General features: G+C 33.0%; 1 protein-coding gene across 1 annotated transcript in view; it reads left to right on the forward strand.

Moving 5' to 3' along the window:
- The first annotated feature begins 12569 nt into the window (after window positions 1–12569).
- The window catches only part of LOC148182038 (lachesin-like), a 30846-nt gene continuing 18542 nt past the window's right edge, over window positions 12570–24873 (forward strand). The window contains exon 1 of the mRNA XM_088034860.1: window positions 12570–12688. The gene's annotated coding sequence lies outside the window, so the exon portion shown is untranslated. The remainder of the gene's footprint in view (window positions 12689–24873) is intronic.

The following is a 24873-nucleotide window of genomic DNA, read 5'->3' on the forward strand; positions in this document are numbered from 1 at the left end:
AAAATTGTTATTAAATTTTAAGAGATTTTTACATAAAATGTATTTTCGTCGACTAAAGGTTAAATCAATCGATTTGTTAGAAGGGGGACAATTAGCTATCTGTTCTAATTCCAAGGATATGAGACCCCGGAAGAAGTAATAAGATAATAGAAGATAATAATTTTTTACAGTCCGGCAAACCCGGAAAATCATCAACATTTTTATAGTTTAAATGATATTGAGGGACATTCTTTTAATTAATCTCCGATTTAGTCAGTTTTAATTACTAGGTAATTATATTAATTGATTCATTTTACCTTCGACACTTTTGTTGAAAAGCAATACAATGGTGATGCAAGTAGCAACACTATCGTTTTTGTATGTGACGAAATTTATAACGACAGAACTGAAATTATTTAATTTATAGCCATATAAATACGTATAAATTTTAGCCTCGTTTTCAGGCTGAAAAAACGTGACGTGAAGGAGAATTTCACACAAAAATCGATAAAAATTTTTAACAAATTAAAAAAAATGCTCAAAAAATGGTGGATGAATATTAGAAATTTTTCGAAAAATTGTCTATTAACATTGAAGTAATCGGTTTTATTTTGTATACGAACAAAAAAAGAAAGAAATTTATAAGAGATTTTAACAATTTTTGTGAAATTTTATTCTGCGGACAATCTAAAAATTTTCAATTGTTTAAGTAAAAATTTGTATTTCGGAGAATTTTGACACTATTATAATAAGATTTGGGGATTTATAAATTTGAATACGTTGATCTTCGCTAAATTAGAAAATTATAGACCAAAATAGCCTAAAATACGTGACGCGAAGGAAAACTTTACACAAAAATCTCTAGAAAATTTCCAACAAATTAAAAAAAGTTTGAAAAATGGATGCGCCCAAAATATTGGATATTTTTAGATAAATTCTCTATTAACATTGAAGTAATCGGTTTTATTTTGTAGACGAAGTAAAAATTATAAATTTATAAAAGATTTTTGTGAAATTTTCCTATGCGGACAAGCCAAAAATTTCTAATTTTTTAAATAAAATTTTTATTTCTGATAATTTTGACGCTATTATAATGAGATTTAGGGATTTTTTAGTTTGAACACCTTGATCATCGCCAAATTAGAAAATTGTATACCAGAACAGAAAGTTTTTAGAAATTTTTATCTTATGGCTAAACGCAAAATTTCGAATTATTAAGAATACAATTCGTAATTCTAATTATTTGAACGCTGTAGCAGCAGTTTAAATTAATTTTAAATTTAATTTTAATTTAAAATAAATTATAAAAAATTTTGTGTAAAAGGGAAAGCTTTTAGAAATTTTTATTTTGCAAACGAACTAAGTGAATAAATTTTCATTTTTGCAATGAAAATTTATTATTCTCGCGCGATAAATAATTCGATAGAAAATTTCCAACGCATTATCAACAAATTAAAAAAATGCTCGAAAAATGGTGGTGCGCCCAAAATATTGGATATTTTTAGATAGATTTTTAGATATTAAAGTAATCGGTTTTATTTTGTAGACCAATTAAAAATTTTAAATTTATAAGAGATTTTAACAATTATTGTGAAATTTTCTTCGGTAGACAAGCCAAAAAATTCTAATTCTTTATATAAAAATTTATTTTCTGGAAATTTTGACGCTATGGTAATGAGATTTTGGAAATGGAATTGTTTAAGCATTGCCAAATTAAAAACCTGTAGACTAGAAAAGACAGTTTATAGAATTTTTTATTTTATGAACAAATGCAAAATTTCGAATTTAGCAATTAGCAAATAGCAATTAAATTTTAGCAGTTTACTAGTAATAGACGAAATAAGAAAAAAATAGAACAAAAGGGCCAATTTTTAGAATTTTATTTTGTTAACCAACTTAAAAGTTTCATTTTTTCTCCATTAAAATTGTATCTAATTGTCATATTCATTGTGCTATTGTTAGTTAAATCTGATTTATTATCAAAACACAAAACACATGAAAGCTTTGTGTATTGGACAGATAATAATTTAATTAAAATCTGGTAGTAAATGAAAATAATTAATTAGACAATACGATTTGAAAAGATTTTTGAAAATCGCGCCAACGTTGCGTATCGAATTAATTTAATTTTTCCCGACAGCTTGCCTCTAGATTTGAATGTTAAATACGCCTCTAGAGCCTTTAATGAAAATAGCTGAACCCCTCGCCAAATTGAGTTGGTCGTTTCTTTGATAGCAAATTCAAGCCGTATCCTCAAATAATTCTATATTAAACCGTTATAGAAATTCCTCGGAGCGCTAATTGTACACATCTTTATTTCCAGTACAGACACTTTCCACCCCGTGTGTGTATTCCACAGTCATTTCACGCAAAACTTTGCCCCAAAACGACCCTTGTCTAGTGTCGGCAGCGACTCGAATATGAAAACCCCGAAAAAGGAAACTGCGGAAAACAACTGTCACCTCATTGATATGACCGAAGAAGCGGTAGGATTTATTGATTTTTGAAATTAATTCTTTGTTGACGCATGAGAGGGTCATTAATCGTTGTATAGTAAGCGAATCTTGAAGAATTCGTGTCTTTTTTCCGCGCGCTTCGATGAAATCTAATCAAATCTTTTTTCGGCCTGCCATAAAATGGTACAATACTCAATCAAATCTCGCTGAAGGGTGGTCGCCGCTAATAATTTCGAGGCGGACGTGGTTTTGTCCTCCCGAGGGTAATTTATGCGACGTCCTTTCAAGATGACTCGCTTCACACAAAGTAACGTTTAAGTTATATTAAACATAGACGAGGAGCAAAAATCTGAATTTGCTCTTCATCAGCGTTGACGTCTCTTCGATCATTATTTTGTTTCGTGGTGACATCACAGTGATTTCAGTGTCACTTACTCAAACTTTTTTTGATAAGGATCTGAAGCTTTCAATAATAATGAAGTTAATCATTGAGCTTTCGCTCGATTATTAAACACCCACGACAGTTCTTCTTCCAATCGTATCGATGTGGGGAGAAAAACGGGCATAATGAACGTCGTCTTTGCATTAATTTCAGAATCATTACTCTTGATAGACTCATTAAAATTGTGCGAGCAACATTCCCTGCTGATATCGGGCAATTATTGTTGTTAGTTTAGCAAGTTCTTAGATAAATCAAGGCATCTGAACAATAGCTCATCATGTGGGTAAGAAATTCGAAACTGGAGCACACTAATGGGTTTACTTGCACCTCGAGAGCGCAAAAACAGTAATAATTTGGAATTAAGTAAATGGTTCATTAAAACGGTGTCGGGCGAGTTTTTAGAAGTAGATATGCGTGTTCAACTTCACAACACGACCTAATGTTGCTTTACAGCAAAAATGTGTTCTTTGTACCGTTATTATGATGGGGATGAGAGAAATATAAAGGATGCAACAAAAATACGCTTTATTTTTCAACTGAATTTCAGCTTCTATCTCAGACTATGATGGATCAGCAAGTTTGGATGTAGGTTAATTATGTTTGTATAGCCGATGTCTGAACATTTCAACTGGTTCTGTCATGCCACCGAAGTATCGTCAAAAACGCCCTAATTGGAGGTAAAGTTTCTTCATTTACACAGTAATCAGTACACACAATTAAATATAACAAATTTCTGTTACTTTAATTTCATTACTTTGATAAAGACAATGCCAGCCAATGGAATGAATTTAGGGATTTTTACATAAAGTTTATTCTCGTCAACTAACTCAATCGATTTGTTAGAAGAGGACACAATTAGCTATCTGTCCTAATTCCGGGGATATGAGATCCCGAAAGAGGTAAGAAGAGTAATATTTTTCGCAATCTGGCGAACCCGGAAATTTCAAACGCGAATATTTTAGCTCTCCGTGGCTTTGGTCATATCGGCTGAATTCTATGTGAAATTCTGCATAAAATGAATGTAACACATTTCATAGATATTCGGCCGAAATTATTCAATTTACGCAACAGATACATCAATTTTAGGGCTTGTTTTTATTTTATGGTGAATAATGATAAAATAACAACAAAATTCAGCTGCGAGACGTTCTTGCAATTTAATCTCGGATTCAACAGCATGCAGCTATAATTCTGTGGTCCTAATTATTTACTGATTAATTTTACCTTTGACACTTTGTTGAAAATGCAATGTGATGGTGATGGAAATAGCAACACTATAATTTTTGCATGTGACGAAATTTATAGTGAAATTATTTAATTTATAGCCATATACCTACATACGTATTATTTTCAGCCTCGTTTTCAGGCTGAAAAAACGTGACGTAAAGGAAAACTTTCCACAAAAATCGATAGAAAATTTTTAATAAATTATCAACAAATTAAAAAAAAATCTTAAAAAATGGTGGATGCGTCCAAAATATTGGATATTTTGAGATAAATTGTCTATTAACATTGAAGTAATCGGTTTTATTTTGTAGACGAAGCAAAAGTTATAAAAACTTATAAAAAATTTTAATAATTTTTGTAAAACTTTATTATGCGGACAAGCCGAAAATTTCAATTTCTTGAAAAAAAAATGTATTTTTGTGTGTATGTATGTTTTACAATGAAATTTTGGGATTTTATTAGTTGGAACAAATGTGATGTGATGGAAAACTTTATACAAAAATTGATAAGAATGTAAAATTTCTGATTATTAACAAATTTATGAAAATTGCTCAAAAATGGTGGATGCGCCCAAAATCTTAGATATTTTAAAATAATTTGTCTATTATTAACGTAATCGGATTTATTTAATAGACGAACTAGCTAGTAGACGCACACAGGTCAAAAATTTCTATTTTTTTTAAATAAAAATTTGTATTTTTGGGAATTTTAACTCTATGGCAATTATATTTGGGCATTTCATTAGTTTGAACGTGATAATATCTTCCATCAAATTAGAAAATTGCAGAAAATTGCATTGCAGAAACGACAGCTTTTAGAATTTTTGCTCTATATTTTGGTATTGCAACAAAATTTAAGCCGTTGACTACAGTAGACTCTCGATAATTTGAATATTCAAGGTGCCTAGGAAAAAGTTCAAATTATCGATAGTTCAAAATATTGTGTGATTCAAATAATCGAGAGAAAGAGAAGAAAAAATTCAAATAAACGAGAATTTTAAAGACAATAGTCAGAATAGACAAATCAATTAGAGAAGAGAGCGTAAAATCTATCAACTCCACTTTGAAAAAATATCGTGAAACTTATGTTTTGTGAGCAAATTATTCTTCTGGTGAAACAGATTTATATTACGACGAAACTTCCAAGAACATAAGACATAAGTCAAAAAAATTAAAAATTTGATTTTAAAGCTGCGATGGAACTTTTAGGAATGCCTTGTTCGGAAGTTTTCAGATTTTCTTGTACGCCCACGCGAGGAACTTCCAATTAACGAGAGTTCGAGATGGAAAAATTCAAATTATACAGTGTTGGCGGGAAAAAAGTTTTCGATTTTACTTCATATTAACGAGGGGACCAAAATACAAGGTGTTTATAAATGTTTCTAGCATCAAGGGAGGCTCTGGAATTCCTGCAATGCACTATTTTGCTGCTTTGTTTTCATAGTGAACATACCTATGTTTAACTACACTTAAAATGTCACTCAATGACGTTTCAGTTACGAATTTGTGTTCACGTCTTTGGTTTTTAGGATTCAAACAATAACTAAAACAGTTTTTTTTGTCAAAATTAACTTTGCTTTATTGAGTTTAACTGCAAATTTCAGTTGAAACATCTAAACCCACATTTGTAATGAGCTGCATATTTCTTTGACATTTAATAACCACCCTTGATGCTAGGAACATTTATAAACATCTTGTACTTTGAAAATTTTTAATTTATCGAGAGAAATCGAAGGGATCGGGAAAAAACTTATCGAGAAATTCAAATTATCGAACTTCAAATTATCAAAAGTCTACTGTAGTTTGAACATGTTCTATTAAATCGATAAATTTTTGAAAAATTTAGTGTAGAAGGAAAAGTTTTTATAAATTTTTATTTTCGAAACGAATTGTAAGTAGATACATAAATTTCCATTTTGCAATAAAAATTTATCATTCTGCTAATTTTCGCGCGATGGCAAGTAAATGGAGAATTCACTAGTCCTATGAACATGTTTATAAAAATTGTAGAGCCTCGGAGGTATTAGATATTACAAATTTCGACGCAAATTAAAAATTTGGATCCAACTCAAGCATGATTCCGTGGCGTAATCAAATCCGAATTTTCGGTAGTGGCAAAACTAAAAAAATGGTTCTTTCCGTCCATAATTTTGAAATTTGAGTTTGGCAAAAATAGTAACATCCCAATTTCTGTTTTGTTTTCGCAGCTTTTTGCTTTCGCTTTGTACGGCGTTTTTTGCCATAAAAACTATTTTGATAAAGCTAATGCTAGTCAATAGATTGAAGGTTTCCAATCTTTAAATATTTTTTGTTGTTGTAGAAGTTTGTACTTGGGCAAAAGTCATTACCATTTTTTGCAGACTTGTTGTGTAACCAAATATAACATTTTTCGTGTTTCTTGTACTACGCGTAAACACGTGATTGTATTACTCTCGTGTTTATTTTCCCAAAAAAGAATCCCACATTTTATTTAAGCCTAGTTCAGAGCTTCCCATCGATTTATCTGACTTGGCTCACATCCACTTCCCCTTGGTTAAATCTGTCGGATTCCAATCGCCAACAATCATTTATTCACCACAAATAAACAACCAGAGTGACACAATACAAGCACGACCATTCATTTCTGCAGAAGAATTCGGCAAAGAAAAATATTAAGACAAAGAATGTTTATTGAATCTGTCTCGGATTAAAATAATAAACACCATGTGGTGGTTGTTCTGGAAAGTTTAATTACTAGATAATTACGCGGCTGATTAGTTGTTTGATTCAGTGAAAAGATTAGGGAGCTGCTTCTAGTAACAATATTTACTTTGGGTTTAGTTGCATGCAAAAGAAAAAAGGAACATGTGTAGTATAAATCAACAGCTAATGGCACCACTGCGGATCGAAAACAAACATTCACAAGGAAGCTACTTGATCTTTTAAGAACTTGTAATGTAAAGCAGAGGATTCTTAACGTAAATTCCACGTTAGCCGTCGAAGATCAAAGAAGTCATTTTAAGACATGCAAAGCGAGATGTTGCATGTTTTTCCAACACTTACTACAATGTTGACCTAACATTCAATTTGAGTTCATTCCGAGGAATGTTTCCTTTTATGGTTCTATTGTTACTCAGTGCTAACACGGAAATTGTTCACGTTCGTGTTGTTTTATCTAGTATCTCTAACGTCTTTAGCCCACAGATTAAACAAATCACTAGAAAAATACACCTCTTGTTATTCTAAAGAGTATGCAAATATTTGTGAGTTTGAAGATGGTATCGAGTTACTAAACAGAATTCTGAATGAATTCGCCGGGAGCTACTTGAAATAATATTAACGATGTGGTCGTTTTTTGCTACTGGGGCCATTACACATCTATTTTTACTGGTTATACAAAATCAATTCGCTCCCACGGAACGTCTGATTGAATTCTACCAGAAAACACTCCTTATGCTGTTGTCAGCATCTCTGTACTATTGACACAAAGAAATATGAATTCGTGAGCTGTTTTATTAATGTCCTAAGTGCACTTCACATCTACGTGACAGAAAATTGACCCTCAATTTTTGTGGATCTACCATCAAATCTTATTGAACTAAATTGGATTAAATAAAGCCCTTTGAATACGCGGAAAGGTTATATAGCGAACTGAAACGCGATGCAATTTCCATCACCGCATTTTAATGGCGCCGAACTCTATTTAAATCACAAAAATACTATTCTGAATCACGATTTGATTATGTGTTTGAAATATTGCAATTTGTGTATAATGAGAATAATGACGTTCAGGTTCGGTCAAAAGTGGTTGTCTGAACAAGGGCGTGGAATTTGCGCTTTGAATTGGAACATATAAATTCGTTTAACTTGTGATGGACGCTAATAATTGTGTTTTTAGAATTTTGCGCTGAATCAAAAACTACCCTTATTTTCCCCGTCCGTCTACTAATAATTGAATTAGAGGCGTTTGAAATTTTGGGTTGTCGCCAGAGTTCCAAAATTTTGAAGCTCTGGAAACGATGCACATAGGTAGATATGAGCGATTTAGGCGGCAAAAATTATTTAACCGATTATTACGGTTCGAATATAGATTTTAAATAAAAATGTTTCTTTTATTCAAGTAAGTAAGTAAGCGGTAAGAGCGAAAATGTTTATTCCACGCTTCTGCTGCCTCATCTGAAAGTTGTCCAATCGGCAGTAAAGATTTTTCTATAATAGCCCCACCATGAATCAAGACTTTATGCATTGTTGGAGTCATAGGATGCTATCCATACAACTCAATATAGAGTTTTGCTGTTTCAAAGGCGTATTGATTGTATTTCGCAACATTTATATCATGGCCACTTGATATTGCTTTCAATATGACTTTTAGCCTATAAATTAAATCATAGTTGACCCCTGTAATGTTAGCAGCCAGTTGTGAATTTTCAAAAAACCGTCTACTGATGTTGCTGTCATTGGTGTTGCCAAAATTAGATTTTGGCATGTCAACCAAGAGCCCTGTTTCTTGACGAAATCTTTCCTGTATTTCCTGTTTTCTATTTAATTCAACTTTTTTTTTCTTGGGTGTTTCTTGCGCGATATTTTTTAATGGATAATTTATAGGCCAGATGTAGAATACTTTCAAATATGCGGATTCTAGCATGTAAAGCAGAAATAGCAAACTCCAGAGCATCTGGACTAACTTCATTTTTTTTGCTCAAATCATTAGTTTTTCGATGTACCATCACATCGACTTGTTGATTTTGTGTCGGTGGCAGCATTGCAGACCTTACCATCAACCATTGTCATTTTGAAAACATGCTCAAAATAAAATTTTTGGCCCTTCAAATCTACTTCCGTGGTGGCTAGCGACTTTGCACTATCTTCAACATAATTTATTTCTTTTCTTGTTACTTCCTTTGATTCTTTTAAGAAGCGGAATCTGATTGGACGACAATATCGTGGAGACGAAGGTGTCGGGTTTTGCCAAACAACTTTTGTTCTATCTTCTCCACAAACAACTTGCAATGGCACAAAGGAACTTAAAAATATATTAGCGTCAGATTCCGTAATGTTGTTAAATTTTTGCTTAAACTGAGCCTGTTGGGAACCGTCACAACCTCATTTGCAAACTATTTGTGGCGAATTTCTTTCGGTCTCATTGAGTGTTAAAAGAACTTCCTCGATTGACAAGCGCCTAACCGTAAGATCCATAAGGCACTGTAAATTAATTTTCTTTCTTTAGAAGGATAACATTCTTCTTTTGCCTTTAACAGCAAATCATAACAGGGAAAAATTTTTTCGTTCGTTGTTCTGATTACTTCATATTGGCGTCTTGTTAAATCAGCTTCTATAAACATCCACAGTGCCTGCTGTGGGGTCAAAGAAACATCTTCCTTTGTTTCAGAAAGTTTTTTTTTGCATTTACTCACACTTATTGGTGAATTCGTAATGTCTTTTAATACTTTTGATGCATTTCTTTTCCCGCTCTCTTGTAAAATTACTTGAGCAGCATGGATTATGATTTCATCTTCCACCGCAGTACGAACTTCTTCCGTTTTTCGCCTCTTGCTTCTCTCGCTCAATTCCATAAATGACTTTCGGGCCGACCTGGGCGACTTTGCGCCACGATTGGAATTTCAAATGTACCACGTAACCAAGAATCGTTATTTTTCAAAAATTTCTCTCTTGTATTATGTGCATTAGACCATCTTTGTTTTACATTCGCTTTAAAATGTGAAAATCTATGTTTTAGAGACTTTTTATGGTCCTCTGTATCACCGTAACTCAAAAGGAGATAATTTTCCAAGTATTCGAGTTTTGCAGTGATTGATGACTAATTCTGCTGATTCATTTGTTCAAAGAGATGTCTCCGAGTGACAACCTTCACACTCGAGGTGTCTAATGAGCCTATAACAAAAAATAAAGGCATATTTATAATTAAAATTTGCCCAAAAATCTTTTAATTAAATTATTTCAAAGAGTGGTGAAAACTGGTGGCTCCATTTTGGAGGCATATTAGATAAAGGTATGTAGTATTAACCCATAAAAAAGATACAGTCGGGACGGACAGGGAAACAACAAATACGCGAACCAAAACTAAATTGTCTCCAAAGAATGTTAATAGTTATTTACAGTCGCGTGTGGTAACTTACATTTTACAGCGCGAAATCAGTTTGAAGCACGACGGCGTAGCCGGAGTGCTTTAATGATTGAGCGCTGTAAAATGGTTAACGCACAAGAGTTGTATTAAAATTTTTGGCCGAAAAATTTTAATTTAAATAATTGGGTTTTTCGAAATTCATGAGAACTGTCACATCTGACATTTGTAAATTTCATCATCTGTCAATTCTGTCAATTTTGTAGTTGGTGCACAAAAAGTACACAAGATGGCGTTGTATAAAAAACGTTTTAATATTACTTTAAAAATAGAAATACTCTCTTAATTGAGATAAGAATTTAGGTAGATTCCACTTTGGTGATCAATCTTCATTATGGTAAAGTGATTTTAATTTATAAACGCATCTGAAGAGCAGACGATTTGGGCAATTTTTACAGCACGGCGTGTGTAAACGTCCAGGGCGCTTGTAAATCTAGTGTTTCCGAAGATGTCAATTGAATGTTAATTTGACGTTTACAATTCATGAGGCCAAAAAATATGTAACAATCTTATATGTGCTTACCTGAATGACTGGAATCCATATTTTTGATTGAAAAAACTGTATTTCTATTCAAAAATGTGCTTTTTGACAACGTCAATACTGACAACGCCAAAAAAAAACGTACATACACGAGCGACAATAAAATTCCAACAGCAAGTAGGCCGTTTCCACGCAATAAAAATGATGGGGAAGGGTTGAAATTTGTTTTTCAAAGTGTTTATTAACTTATGTATTGTATTGGTTTTGCAATCCGACTCAATTTTTAAAATCTCTTATGATCGGTTAAATCGCCCAAATCGACCTATGTGCGATGTTTCCCGATATCTCCTGAATTAGGTCAATTATAAAAAATCTCTTTTTAAAATCATTTTTATTGCGATTTTTTAGCATAGAAATCGGTCTTGGATTTTTCAAAAGTCGAAAGTTAGAGTTTTTCGCAAAAATTTCATGACTGAAACTATGTCAAAGTTCTGAAATCGATATCTTGTTTACTTTTGGAGTACACTTGTGTTATTATAGCTCATTTTACGCAGAATTTTACACAGATTTCAAATCCGTGCTCAAAATTCACATCGGACAACAAATTGAAAATGACTTTAAAAACACCCTCTGAAAATCTATTTCGGTCGACATCTTGTTCGCTTGTTAAGGACATTTGAGCTAAATGGGCTCATTTTGAAATATTGCACATCGTCTATAATGAGAATAATGACGTTCAGGTTCGGTCAAAGGCGTGGAATTTGCGCTTTGAATTGGTACATATAAATTCGTTTAACTTGTGATGGACGCTAATAATTATGTTTCTATTTGAAATGAATTTTAATAATATCACTCATGACGAGCTACAAAATTTATTTTTATATTTATACAAAACCTAAATATCTGGTTCCAGGACTGTATAAAATCCCAAATAAATTCACCATTTTAAATTAAATTTCGAGAATCTAATGATTTCAGAGAAACTCCCAATATTTAAAATAAATATTCCAAACAAAATATAAATTGATATAATTTCAGGTCAAATATCCGACATTTAATAATAGTTGCTCAAATAGGGATCCCAATAATTGACATGTATATAAAATAAAATTAATTATAGAATTGATGTTGATATTTATTAATATCTAATAATGGACGCCCCACGCACGCACGTAAATAAAGCAAATTTAGTGTCATCAAAACTCGAAATCCCAGCTTGAAAAGGCTCAGAAAAGTTTGCTTGAAATATGTGGCATCTGCGAGTCAACATTCCCACGTTTCAAAAATGTTTTCTTTTTATTTCGGTCGCTTGTTTGTTTTTAATTTCATGTGAGTACATGATCTGCGCTAGTAATAAATTCTGTAGTGGATTACCCCGACAAAAAGTGCATCCATGGAGCCATCATTAGAATACATAAAGTAATAACACAACGCTCGCTGTTGGCATAAATTTACAAATGAGCACCTCGCTGCTTTACTCTTCCTTTACAATTTATCTTAGTTTGTTTCGTATCATCGTGCCCCACATGTTCAACGAACTAGGCATTAATGACGCTTTCATCCTAAGAGCTACATGCTCACGTGTTTGTTTGAAGAACGCATATTTATTTTTGAATCTAGAAACACCGCTTCCATTAATTTGAATTAGTTGCAAACTAATCCACTTGCTGCGGCGGCGTTTGTGGTGTAATTTATGTAAGTTTTGCATAGAAATAGTCTCACGGTACATGTTAAACACCATCAATTTGCAATTTCTACTACCACTTAATGCATTATTTTCATTTTGGAATAAAGCAACTAGTGAAGATGGGGGCGGTGTGTTTACCGCTTCTGCCGCCGAGCGCTGCCTGCAACCGGCGCTTCAGTACGTCGTGTGCCGTCGCGACGGTCACTTGCTTGTGCTTTGTCATAAACTTCTCAAACTTGATGACGGAGGTGTTAAACCCCCGACTTTAGTTCGTAAAAACTCCATTATCGACTTGTGTAAGTATCCAATTCTAATCACTTCAAATTGAATTTGGCGCGGCGGCGGAAGGGGGAGGACAATCTCCGAAAAGCGCTTTCTTCGTAGAAATCACCGGAAACACATTTAGACACTCGCGTAATTTTTTTTTATTAAAATCGACTCGTATTTCTTCTGAATTGTTGCACAGAAAGACCGGAATATAATTACGTAATAAGGAAAATAAACGTAAAAAATGCCTCGCTTAACTTTGAGTAATTCCTTTTAAATTAGGTTTGATTAAAATTTAAAAATTGGACAGCCTGGAGAAAAAAGCCGCGATTAAAATTTAAGCTAATTTAAAAAAATGTTTTTACCATTTCCTAACAACTGGAGTTGATAGATTGTTTCAGGGCTCAGGCGTGGCGTCACAATAAATGCCAGTTTTTATAAACATTACACGCTTTGATGATAAATAATTCAGGAATTAGAGTTGATTCTATGGATTTTATCAGATGAAACAGAATAATTATTCATGTAAAAATGGAACTAGGCAGCTACGATAATATTATTGTATTGATTGCCGAATTAAAAATTACCCTGAATAAGAAATTGGTGGTTAAAATTTGATTGTATAGTTTGGCGTCATTATTAGAGTATTAAAAAAAAATTCGATACGTTGTCGTTACATCTATGAAAAAAGATTTTCGTACAATGGAATAAAGAAGAATTGGATATTAACCCATTTTGGGCTGTTATAAAAATATCATGGAAAACTAAATGTAAAAATAATGTGCACATCATTGAAATATAACATCAAACTAAATCAATATTTAAACTCACCTCATTGCCATCATTCTTTCTGTTTAATTCACTTATTTCCCATGTAATAAATACACACGTATCCATTCATAAAAATAAAGAACCTCATTAGAATCATTCAAAGCGACCAGCTTTTTCACCAGAATTAATTTAATTTGCGTAGGTACATGAAATTAAATTTGATGGGAATCCAAAAAAGTGCGATTAAAATGTGTCTCATTTTATGAATCAGTCAACCATTGGTGTTTTATTTTATTTACGATGAGAGGCAATTTAATCAAGACAAGTTTGACACAGAAAGATTTATAGTCACACCAAAGCTTGTTTTCGTAGGCCCCGAATCTGTTTTAACTAAGGATTACACAGCGTAGGTTGGAGTCCCGCAAAAAGATGAAACCGGTCCTGGTATCTGCATAATCGTAATTGACAAAGCTTGAAAATATACCGTGGGATCAAAAAAATTGATATTTTAAGCTCAATTGATCAAAAACTGTCAAAATTTTGGTTATTTGTCGAGAGTTTGGTTTGCTGCAAATTTCTGATTATAGATATTTTATTTAATTTTTTTCACGAGGTGGGTTCTAATTTTTAGACCTTTAAATAATTAAATCTGTGAATCTTGCGAATTACGGTCTCTAATTCAGACACGGTCGATAGCTCGCTTATTCATAAAGCAATATTAAAGTATTGCTACTCACTTTACGCAGAATTTCACGTAGTATCCAAAAAGGTTAGACTCGTTAGGATCGGTTCACAAATAACTGCGTTTTTTAGCCTACGCATCAGTCTTTGATAATTTGAATTTGAAATTTTATTTTTTTCAGTATGGAAATCATCTTACGCAGAATTTTGTGCTGAATCTAAAACTACCATCATTTTTCCCGTCCGTCAACAAATAACAAAATGAAATTTGAAATTTGAAGTTTGAAATTTCGGGTTGTCGCTAGAGGGCCAAAATTTGGAGGTTCGAAAACGATTTTGATCGATATCTCCGAATTATTATTAATTAAGACGAATCGAATTTGTTCTGTAAATTTAGGATTTTTATTTTATATTTTTGACAAGGTTAATTCTAATTTTTAGACCTTGAAATAATGGAATCCGTGAAACAATTTGCAATTCAGCTCGCACACTTAAAAATATAATCTATTTGAGTAATTAACACTACACAAAGCACATTAGTTATTCGAGTGGAATGTATTGTCAACGTTTCGATGCTAATTGAAATTCCAGTTCTAATATTCTAATATTAGGTCTGAGTTTCTAACTTAATTACGCGTTCAATTTGAAATGACGTTCCAATTAAAATTAGAATATTGTTCGTCTTGGGCGTTATGTTCCTCAAAGGAGCATCTGATCCGTAGTAGATAGGTCAGCAATACACATAAATAGTTGAGTTAGAAACCTCATAACTTTATTACAATCGATCGAAGCAAAGAAAAATTTGATGAATTGTCGGATGAACACGTGAAATTATTACACACTTTTTTGTCCTATATCTCGATCCATAAAATCAATGTTTATTTTATGAATCCGCATGTTAAAAGCGCTATTGTATGGCAATGAATCAACATTAGAAACTCGACAATATTGGCATTTTTAATGCGATAAAATCGCTGCATGTCAGTCGAAAAGAATGTTTATGTAATCGAGTTTTCAGCTCATGTTTACCTGCAAGGTACTTAGTATTATATTTGCTTACCACAAGTTTACGAATTACAAGAAAGCATTTAATCATTTGACGCCCACATGCATTAAAATTCAATTCCGCCATTATTCGTGAAGAATTTCGAAGAAATAATGAAGTGGGAATACTCTACATTTTTCTATTTCATATTGAAAGTGGATGAATTATTCATACAGATGAAAGAAAAAATGTTGACTAAACTGGAGGCGCCGGAATTATCGAAATTAATTACGTGAAAAATTTCTATGGAAACGCTCACAAAAAATGTTTTCAGATGCTAATTTATTTAAACCGCTTTTATTCAAATGTAAAATCAATGATAATGATGCTATTACAAATGTAATAATTGGAAAAACTGATCGATTAAACGCTACGACCTGTATGGACATGTCAACTGCACGTGAAAAGTTAAAGCAGGTCAAAATTTCACTTTTTCTTTAGCAGATGCATCCGAGGCTAAAACCAATAATTTCGCAAACTTTTATTCTAAAGCTTATGGATCTGTTAACATTCTGGCAGATCAAAATTTCCGCTCGAAATTGAGTTCCAGAAAACCTTTATTGCAAAAGTTTATACTATCGCAAATACCTAAAAAGCCGTATCAAGATAATAAATCTAAAGCATTAGTAGTTTGAGGAGTTTTCTTTTTTATTGCTGCATAAAGTCAAGACATCAAATTATTAAGTTTCAAAAGCTTTTAGTTTGCTTTAGAGCTCATTTTTTTAATTAGGGAATTTAAGAAGGTCGCGTTTTATGGTGATGTGGATATCGGTTTTCGTCGGAAAATGCTAGTTCCACGTGGATTTTAAAGGTTGAGAGGAAGAATAATGTATACATTCTTTGTCGTAGCTTGTAATTTTTCAGCCTGTGCTGGAATATTCTATTTTTTGCTTCCACAAAATTTTCGATGAAAATGGTGGATGCGCCGGGCAAAGTTTCCATATTTCTATTTTGATATCACCGCATTTCACGTATCTTTTTATGTATTTTATTGATTCGCCCTAGTTCCCGTAAAACAGTGGGTTTGTCTTAACTCAATTTCCGCGTGATTACAGTGATTTTTATCAAACTTTCTCGAGCGAAAGTACGTAATTTTTCTCAGCAAGTGTGCACTCGTCATAAAGAATGATACACTCAGGAGATGATTCTGTGACAATTTTTAGGGTGGCGCGCTAACCCGAAATAAATTTAGTAAATTCAGCACAATTGAACGGAATAATTACGAATTCCCTTCGAAAAGTTTGAATGGATTTCAGTCGAATAAATTATTCTCGGGAGTTTTTCCCATGGAACTTTGGGTTTATAGGACGTGTTTAAATGTGTTTTAACGGTATTTGCTCATTTGCAACTTTTCGAACAATCCGTTCCCTGTTAAAAACTTAAAGAGTCTGACGATAAGTGGGAAACTTTTAACGGGTTTTAGACATATTTAAAGTTCAAAGACAGCGGTAAGTTTTTCGTGTACAAATGTGGTATACATTTAGGCAATATTTACATTTAATTTGAATATATAGCGCTGTTCACCTTTGTGGAGTGGAGCATTAAGCAGATGTCAGCTTTGTCTTCTCAGGAGTCGGACGCAACGTCTCATGTAAGCTTCGTATATTTCCGTATGCAGAGCGCATAATGTTTGCCATGAATAATATAAAAGTATTCAGCTCAGCCTGATATCAGAATACACTGAATTTTACTAATTAAATGTCAACGTGGACCCTTTTTCTCTTGATGCGCAAATTACTGCTTCGTGTCGAAATGGAAGTTTTTGTTCTCTTCACACATGTACAACAAGATTGCTATCATTTTCATGTACTTTGTGTGTAAATCCACTCCACGTTTTCTAGATAAAATCACGCTCTGATAAAGTCATTCTCTTATTCATACAGTCGAATCTTTATTTCCAATGATGACAACAAGTCAAGACTAAAACTGTTTCACCAAAAATACATTTATATTTAAACAGTCGATGTAATGGATTTGGACGGCTAAATCCTCCGGGATTAAAAACTTTTAAATTGGCATTTATTACAAAGTTAGTATGCGTATTTATTACCGGGGATTACGGGTAAATATTTTATTGCGTTTTATTACGGGTAGTGATGCATAACTGATACTATGTTGATTTTACCTGCATTTGCATAAATCGTATTATTGTGGTGTTTGTAAGCGGAAATGGCACTAGTTTAAGTTTTGGTCGAAATTTATAATTTTTCGTGCAAGGCCTCCTTTATTTTGTACTGCGGAATTCATATTTGTCAGGGAAAATGTAGCATGTCAGTTGGCCAGGTAGATTAATACATTAAGTTGGAATCATTAGTATTCAGTTTTCACCGTGTATTATTTAAAAACTGTTTTTTTTTACATTTGTTGTTTATAAATGAACGCACAGGAGGAAAATTGAGACTCCGGTGGGAGTAAAAAATTTGTATAAATATCTGTAAAAAAATTGGACTTTTAAATTTTATTTTTTTCATTATTGAAGTTAGCTGCTTTTCGGTCTCTAATTCAGACACGGTCGATATTTTTTTTATTTATGAAACAATATGGTGCTCATTTTACGCAGAATTTTACGTAGAATCCAAAAAGGTAAGACTCGTTAAGATCGTTTACAAATAACTGAGTTATGGACGATTAAGGTTTCGGATATAGAATTTTGAGTTGGAAAATTTTCAAAGCTCATCATCTCCAATACTACGAAAGATTTTGAGAAACGGTTTTCATCATTGTTTTTTTCTGCACATTTTATTTTAGAATCCGCCCTCAAAAGTCGAAAATTTGATGGTGAATTTTTTGGGCAAAAAAATTTTGCGACTTAATCGACCAAATTTTTTCAATTTTTTGTTTTTTGATCACCCCTTGTGAACTATTTGCCCGATCTATCTGAGATTTAGCCAGTTGATAGATCTCGAGCTACACTTTCGACCGATATACATATAATTCAATGGTACTCAGCATCGTTTTCGCTCCGAAACAACTTCTTGAGGATGACCCTAAAAACACTCTGAAAATCTAATTTGGTCGATATCTCGTTTATTTGTTAAGGAAATTTGAGCTATAGGCTTATTTTACGCAGAATTTTGCGCTGAATTCAAAACTACCACTTTTTTTGTCCGTCAACAAATAACTGAATTAGAGGCGTTTAAAATTTTGGGTTGTTGCCTGAGGGCCAAAATTTTGGAGGTTCGAAAACGATTTTGCTCGATATCTCCGAAATTTAGGCGAATATAGAAAAACCTTTTTTTGAAATCGTTTTTCTTGCTATTTTTTAGCTTGGAAATCGATTTAGATAGTTCAAATTCAAAATTTTATTTTTTTAGTATGGAAGTTAGCGGCTTGTCAGTCTCTAATTCAGACACGGTTGCTATCGCTTATTTAAGAAACAATAATTAAGTATTGGTGATCATTTTACGCAGAATTTTACGGTGATTCCAAAATTACCATTATTTTTAATGTACGTCAACAAATGATTGAATTATGACGGTTTGAATTTTTGCGTAGTCGCCAGAGAACCAAAGGTTCGAAAGTGTCTGTGCTCAATATCTCGGAAACGACAATTCAAATGAAGCGGTTTTCACTATTGTTTTTCTCGCATTTTTTGGTTAAGAAATGGTTTTTGGATTTTCCAAAAGTCAAAAAAGTGAGTTTGTGCAAAAATTTATGACTAGAACTAGAACGATGAAATATTTTTTGGTTAATCTGTAACTTCAAAATTGGAGCTTTCTAAATTCAGAAACACTGAATAACTATAAATTATGTTATCAACAAAAGCGCCAGTGAAACGATGGCGAAAACTGCATTTTTCTATTTTTTGTTGTTCCGGAGATCTGGAGCATCGAAAATTCCGGAAAAAGTCCACCAAAACAGATTTTATTAAAAATTGAAAAAAAAACCGAATTCGAATTCCGAGTTTTGCCCGGTTTATAAATAAAGTTAAGAACTCTTAACAAGCACAACAATATACACTAAACTTGCCTACTGCCTCGAAAAAAACTTCCGTTTTCAATGTACACAAAACGCAACAAATTGTTTAACTCAAACAATTCGTTTACACTGTCAGAAGCCCGCGTTAATATTTAATTTGACGGAAAAAGAACTTTCCTTGTTATGCATTTATTTAGCCGCACATCTTTGCCTTTCTATTCGGTCGGGAATGCAATTTTCCATAACACCCGTAAAATCTCTGACCTTAAAAATGGTGGAGGCGCCGCTCAATTAAACCCACTGCACTTTTAACAAAGCCCTAACGAAGGTATTCGTAGTTTTATCACGCCTGATGTTAATTCGATGGATATGAATATTTTATCAGGTGTTTGTTTCATTTATGATAAATTGATAAATGATCAAATAATTGTTTGGTTAATGATGGAGTGCAGCGCTAAAATGGTGTTTTAATAGTACTTCCGTTCCGAGTTATTAAAACACTTTTTCTTTCTTGTTGAACGCAATAGAATCGTCGTCGCATTATAGTAAGTGAATGGTAGTTTATTAAATGGGCGAGTTTGTATCTGTCTGGGCAAGAAAAATTGTACTATTAGGATCGATTTTTTAATGTAACAGCTGATAGTAGTGGTTTTCAACATCATTGCGTTTGGATAAATGAGCACTTTTTTTTATTATCAACAGCTTTAATTTGATAATAAACGTCTTTTTGGGGTAAATACGATAAATCAATAGCTAATCTAATCGAGCGTCTCCTGTTGTCACGTTTTTCTTAATCCAAAAAATGATGGATTTCGCATTCAACTTTCCCCCTAATGATGATGGTATCTGTTGACAAATTATTATTCTTTTAACCTCTCTTTTTCGTGCAAAAGAAAGCTTTCTCCCTAAATGGGTTTTCAATGGACAATGGTATAATTAATCTAGTGTTTGTCTTAATTATGGGCAAGTTCGATCGATAAGACAACTCGGACAGTAACAAATGATTGCGGTTGTTTTCACCCTATTTTAACCGATTCGGCGAATAATGTTTAAATTTAAAAGCGCTAGACCGGGAGAGGCTATTAATCATTTGAACATAGTAATCTCTAGTTTCATTAGACAACAGTGATTAGAGTTTGGCGGTTCGAATCAGAAAGTATGTCGCGGTATTGAGTGACTTTCAGGGCTCCAGGATTTTACGTTACAAGATGAATACATTAATTCCCAGTGGGAATTCGGGTTATAAAGTTTCTAATTCCCAGAAGTGACTTTTGTCTTAAGGAACTCAACACTGCCGCTAACAGAGTCGCTTTTTGCTTTTGCGACATTACCATGTTACACTACATTGGCTTAAATTAGATACATCTCGAGCTAAAAATTGAGCGTATTTTTTCAAAATTTCTGCTCCATTTACCCGTTTCCGGTGTTATCTATATTTTTCCGTCGTTCCACTCATAAACTGCAGAAAAACATTAAGTCCGAATCGAGTGAATAGTGTTCGGAAATCTGGAAAAATTATGACGGACGCGTCGAGCCACATACCGAGCATTCGAGTGGAAAATTCTGTTCGTCCAGTTAGTTTATTTGAATCGTGTCAAGTTTTCATCTCACTGACACAAAGTTATTATAAACGGCCCAAACTTTATATTTAGAGAGTTTGAGAACTGTCAGCTCCGGCAGGACTATTGTTATAAATTGGTGTGCTCATGGGCTTACCTTTGTTTAGATACATGGAAATTTTCGAGCTGAAAACCAGATTTGTGGAGTAATTGGGATCTTCTTTCTTCGAAAACATGAAAGTCTAATATAACGAGTTTTTTAATTACACGGCAAGCCACTTACGCCAGAGTGGCACTAATTATCTTGCTTTATTTAGGTTAAAACTTTTCTTTGTAGAATACAGAGCGCATGTAGCAAATTAAAATTTATGTTTCTCACACAACGCGTTTCGTCTCTCCTCGAGGGCAATTAAATTGATAAAATACGTCCTCATTTACTTGGAGAAAAAAATAGTTGTACTGAAAAATTATTATGTGATGCTATAAAACCGTCTAAGTTTGTCGTTAATTTTAATTATAGAAAATAATTGTAAACTTTGTAATTCAGAAATTAGTTTTTCGTAGCAATTCAGACACAGTTGATATCTCTCTTATTTATAATGAAATATTAAAGTATTGATGCTTATTTTACGCAGAATTTCACGTAGAATCCAAAAAGGTAAAACTCGTTAAGATCGGTCTATAAATAACTGCGTTATGAGCGATCACAGTTTCGGATATTGAATTTTGAGTTGGAAAATTTTCAAAGCTCAATATTTCCAAAACTACGAAAGATTTTGAGAAACGGTTTTTACCATTGTTTTTTTCGGGTCATTTTATATGGCTGTATGAGCTCATATTACGCAGAATTTTGCGCTGAATCCAAAACTACCGTCATTTTTTTTTGTCAACCAACAAATAACTGAATTAGAGGCGTTTGAAATTTCGGGTTGGCACCACAGGGCTAAAATTTTGGAAGTTCGAAAACGATTTTTCTCGATATCTCCGGAATTAGGGCGAATATAAAAATAGATATTTATATAACAAGTACGGAAAGTGACCAATTTCGCACGAGTGTAAAAGTAGATGCACGAGGCGCCAGCCGAGTGCAGATGTTACACGAGTGCAAGAAAGACACTTTCCGACGAGTTATGTACACTATTTTTCCTACGACCTTTCATCATCAGGAAGAAACCATAAGTTTTGATAATAGTTCATTTCTTATCTATTCTAAATGTCATTTTTCTACAACCTCATTAAAAAGTGACGTATTTCACATATTTAGATGGTTCATGTTTTTGTACATCCAATTCCGAAAGTAAAAGTCACTCGTGTGATATGAATATATCCGCACAGACCTGTCAAAACTGATTTGTCAAAAACGACCTAACCAATTCATTTTTATCATTATGCATGTTGTTTTACAGTGAATCGTCTAGATATTTGAGACAAAAATTCAGGAGTTTCATTTGTATTTGAAAATAACTGTCAATTTTGACAGGTCTGTGCGGATATATTCATATCACACTAGTGACTTTTACTTTCGTAAATGGATGTACCAAAACCTGTCAAAACTGATTTGTCAAAAACGACCTAACCAATTCATTTTTATCATTATGCATGTTGTTTTACAGTGAATCGTCTAGATATTTGAGACAAAAATTCAGGAGTTACATTTGTATTTGAAAATAACTGTCAATTTTGACAGGTCTGTGCGGATATATTCATATCACACTAGTGACTTTTACTTTCGTAAATGGATGTACCAAAACATCAACTTTCGGAGTCATTTAACCGTGTGGAAAATGTTACTTTCATATGGGGTCGTAGGAAAAACTTTTTTCAAAATGTTTTTTTTGTGATTTTTTAGCTTAGAAATCGATCTTCGCTAATTTTATTTTTTTCAATATAGAAGTTAGGTGCTTTTCGGTCTTTAATTTAAGCAATATTAAAGTACTGATGCTCATTTTACGCAAAATTTATTTTTTTCACAGAACACGTTTCGTCTCTCCTCGAGGGCAATTAAATTGATAAAATACGTCCTCATTTACTTAGAGAAAAAATAGTTATCCTGAAAAATTACAATGTGAAGCTATAAAACCGTCTTAGTTTGTCGTAAATTTTAATTATAGAAAATAATTGTAAAGTTTGTAATTCAGGAATTTGTTTTTCGCAGCACGTCGGAGATAAAAATTGAAATAAATGTTTGGGTAATACCTATAAATTTGTGCAAGCAGGAAATGAAAAAAAAACTTTGTTCGTAAAATACAATTTATCACACAGTTGTGTGTGGGATCTGTGTAATTTTAATACTATCAGTTTTTTATTATTAAGCGTGGAAAATGTGTACCTCAGACATAAATTCTCTCAAAGCACTTATTACCGTTTAACTTGTATATAAAGAAGGTATTATTTAAGCGGTCTGAAGTTTTCGTCTCGAAAGTGGCTTACAAATCTTTTTAGCAAATTTCTGTTCTGTTTGCCTCAAAGCGATTCAGGTATGACTGCTTGAGGAGGCACGAAATAATAGCTACTTAAACTCATAATTGGTGAATTTTTTGTGGATCAAAACTCATGGAGCTCAATGGATAGCGGTGAATTCGGTGGAAGATCAATAGAAAAAAACGGAGCAAAAACGAGTTTTAAGAGGAGCGAGCGACAAAAAATTAGCACGGCGGGGAAAGAAAGAAAAGAACCTGAAAAGTGGCGAATTGAAATTTCAAGATTTGGCGCATCCACCATTTTTTTTTTACGTTTTGGGTTATTTGGTACGTCCATAATATTGCGACTTCTAGAATAAGCAGCATATTACCATTTATACCTCTCCACTGATATAAAAAAGTCGTTTTACGGCAATGAGAATTAATGTAGGGACTTAATTTTAATAACCTCAGTGGCATTTTCGAACTAGGTTTTACCAAGTAATCTCTTTCACCGCACTAAAATTAAAACTTCCATTAAGTCCGAATTATTTATTTAAATACGAGTACTATTCCCTGGAAAAATTGCCTCCACATCCGAGCCCGGAACACAATTTATTGGTGTTGTTTGGAAATTAAACATTGAATCACTTTTTTGTACCAATAAATTAATACGAACCCGTTTCATGTAAAATATTTGGAGCCCATTTATTTATTTGATCTTGTAATGATACTCTGATTGATCGCTGACAAATTAATATTAATTGGAAGAATCAATTAGTGTAAATATTTAAATGTCCGCGTCCAAATTGTGGAGTTTTATTCAATTAAAACTAAATTAGCGCAGTCTGCGTGATAAATTCGCTATTAAAACTGGGAAATAAAAGTTAAAACAAACAAAAAGGCGCACTTTTTGTTCTGTACTTGTTTGTTCTCGTTTTACTACTCACGCGACAAATTTCCACTATGATCGATCAACACTCTTTTCGTGGACATTAGCAGCAAAGACATGCAATTTTTAAATTAGTATCAACACATGAAGCTGAAAAATCCCTGCATCTATTTTAACTCCAATGTGTCAATTAATGTAACATCCTGTGCATTTTTCGTCGGGATGACAGCTAACAAATTAGGCAGGCATGCTTAAGTCGGTTCTGATTTGTGGAAAGTTTGTGAGACAAGTGTGCTCCATATTTTTAGAACAAAATTTAATGGAAATGTGGAATTTGTCGATATTTTTCTTATTTATAAAGCAATATTAAAGTATTGGTGCTCATTTTACGCAGAATTTCACGTAGAATCCAAAAAGGTAAGACTCGTTAAGATCGGTTCGCAAATACTGAGTTATGAGCGATAAAAATTTCGGATATTGAATTATGAGTTGGAAAATTTCAAAGGTCAATATCTCCGCAACTACGAAAGATTTTAAGAAACGGTTTTCACCATCGATTTTCTCGGCTCATTTTACTTTAAAATTCGTCCTTAAAAGTTGAAAATTCGATAGTCAATTTTGGGCAAAAAAAGTTTGCGACTGAATCAATGAAAATTTTTCAATTTTTCGTTTTTCGATCGCCCTATTTGCCCTATTGATTTGAGATTTGGCCAGTTAATAGATCTTGGGCTGCTCTTTGGATCGATATACATATAATTCAATGGTACTCAACGTCGTTTTCGCCCCGAAACAACTTCTTGAAAATGACCCTAAAAACACCCCCTGAAAATCTATTTCGGTCGATATCTCGTTTATTTGTTAAGGAAATTTGAGCTGAATAGGCTCATTTTACGCAAAATTTCGCTCTGAATCTACAACTACCATCATTTTTCCCGTCCGTCAACAAATA

Source organism: Gnatocerus cornutus, chromosome 1, assembly GCF_029298725.1.
Source record: "Gnatocerus cornutus isolate USDA-ARS CGAHR chromosome 1, icGnaCorn1.1, whole genome shotgun sequence".
NCBI lineage: Eukaryota > Metazoa > Arthropoda > Insecta > Coleoptera > Tenebrionidae > Gnatocerus > Gnatocerus cornutus.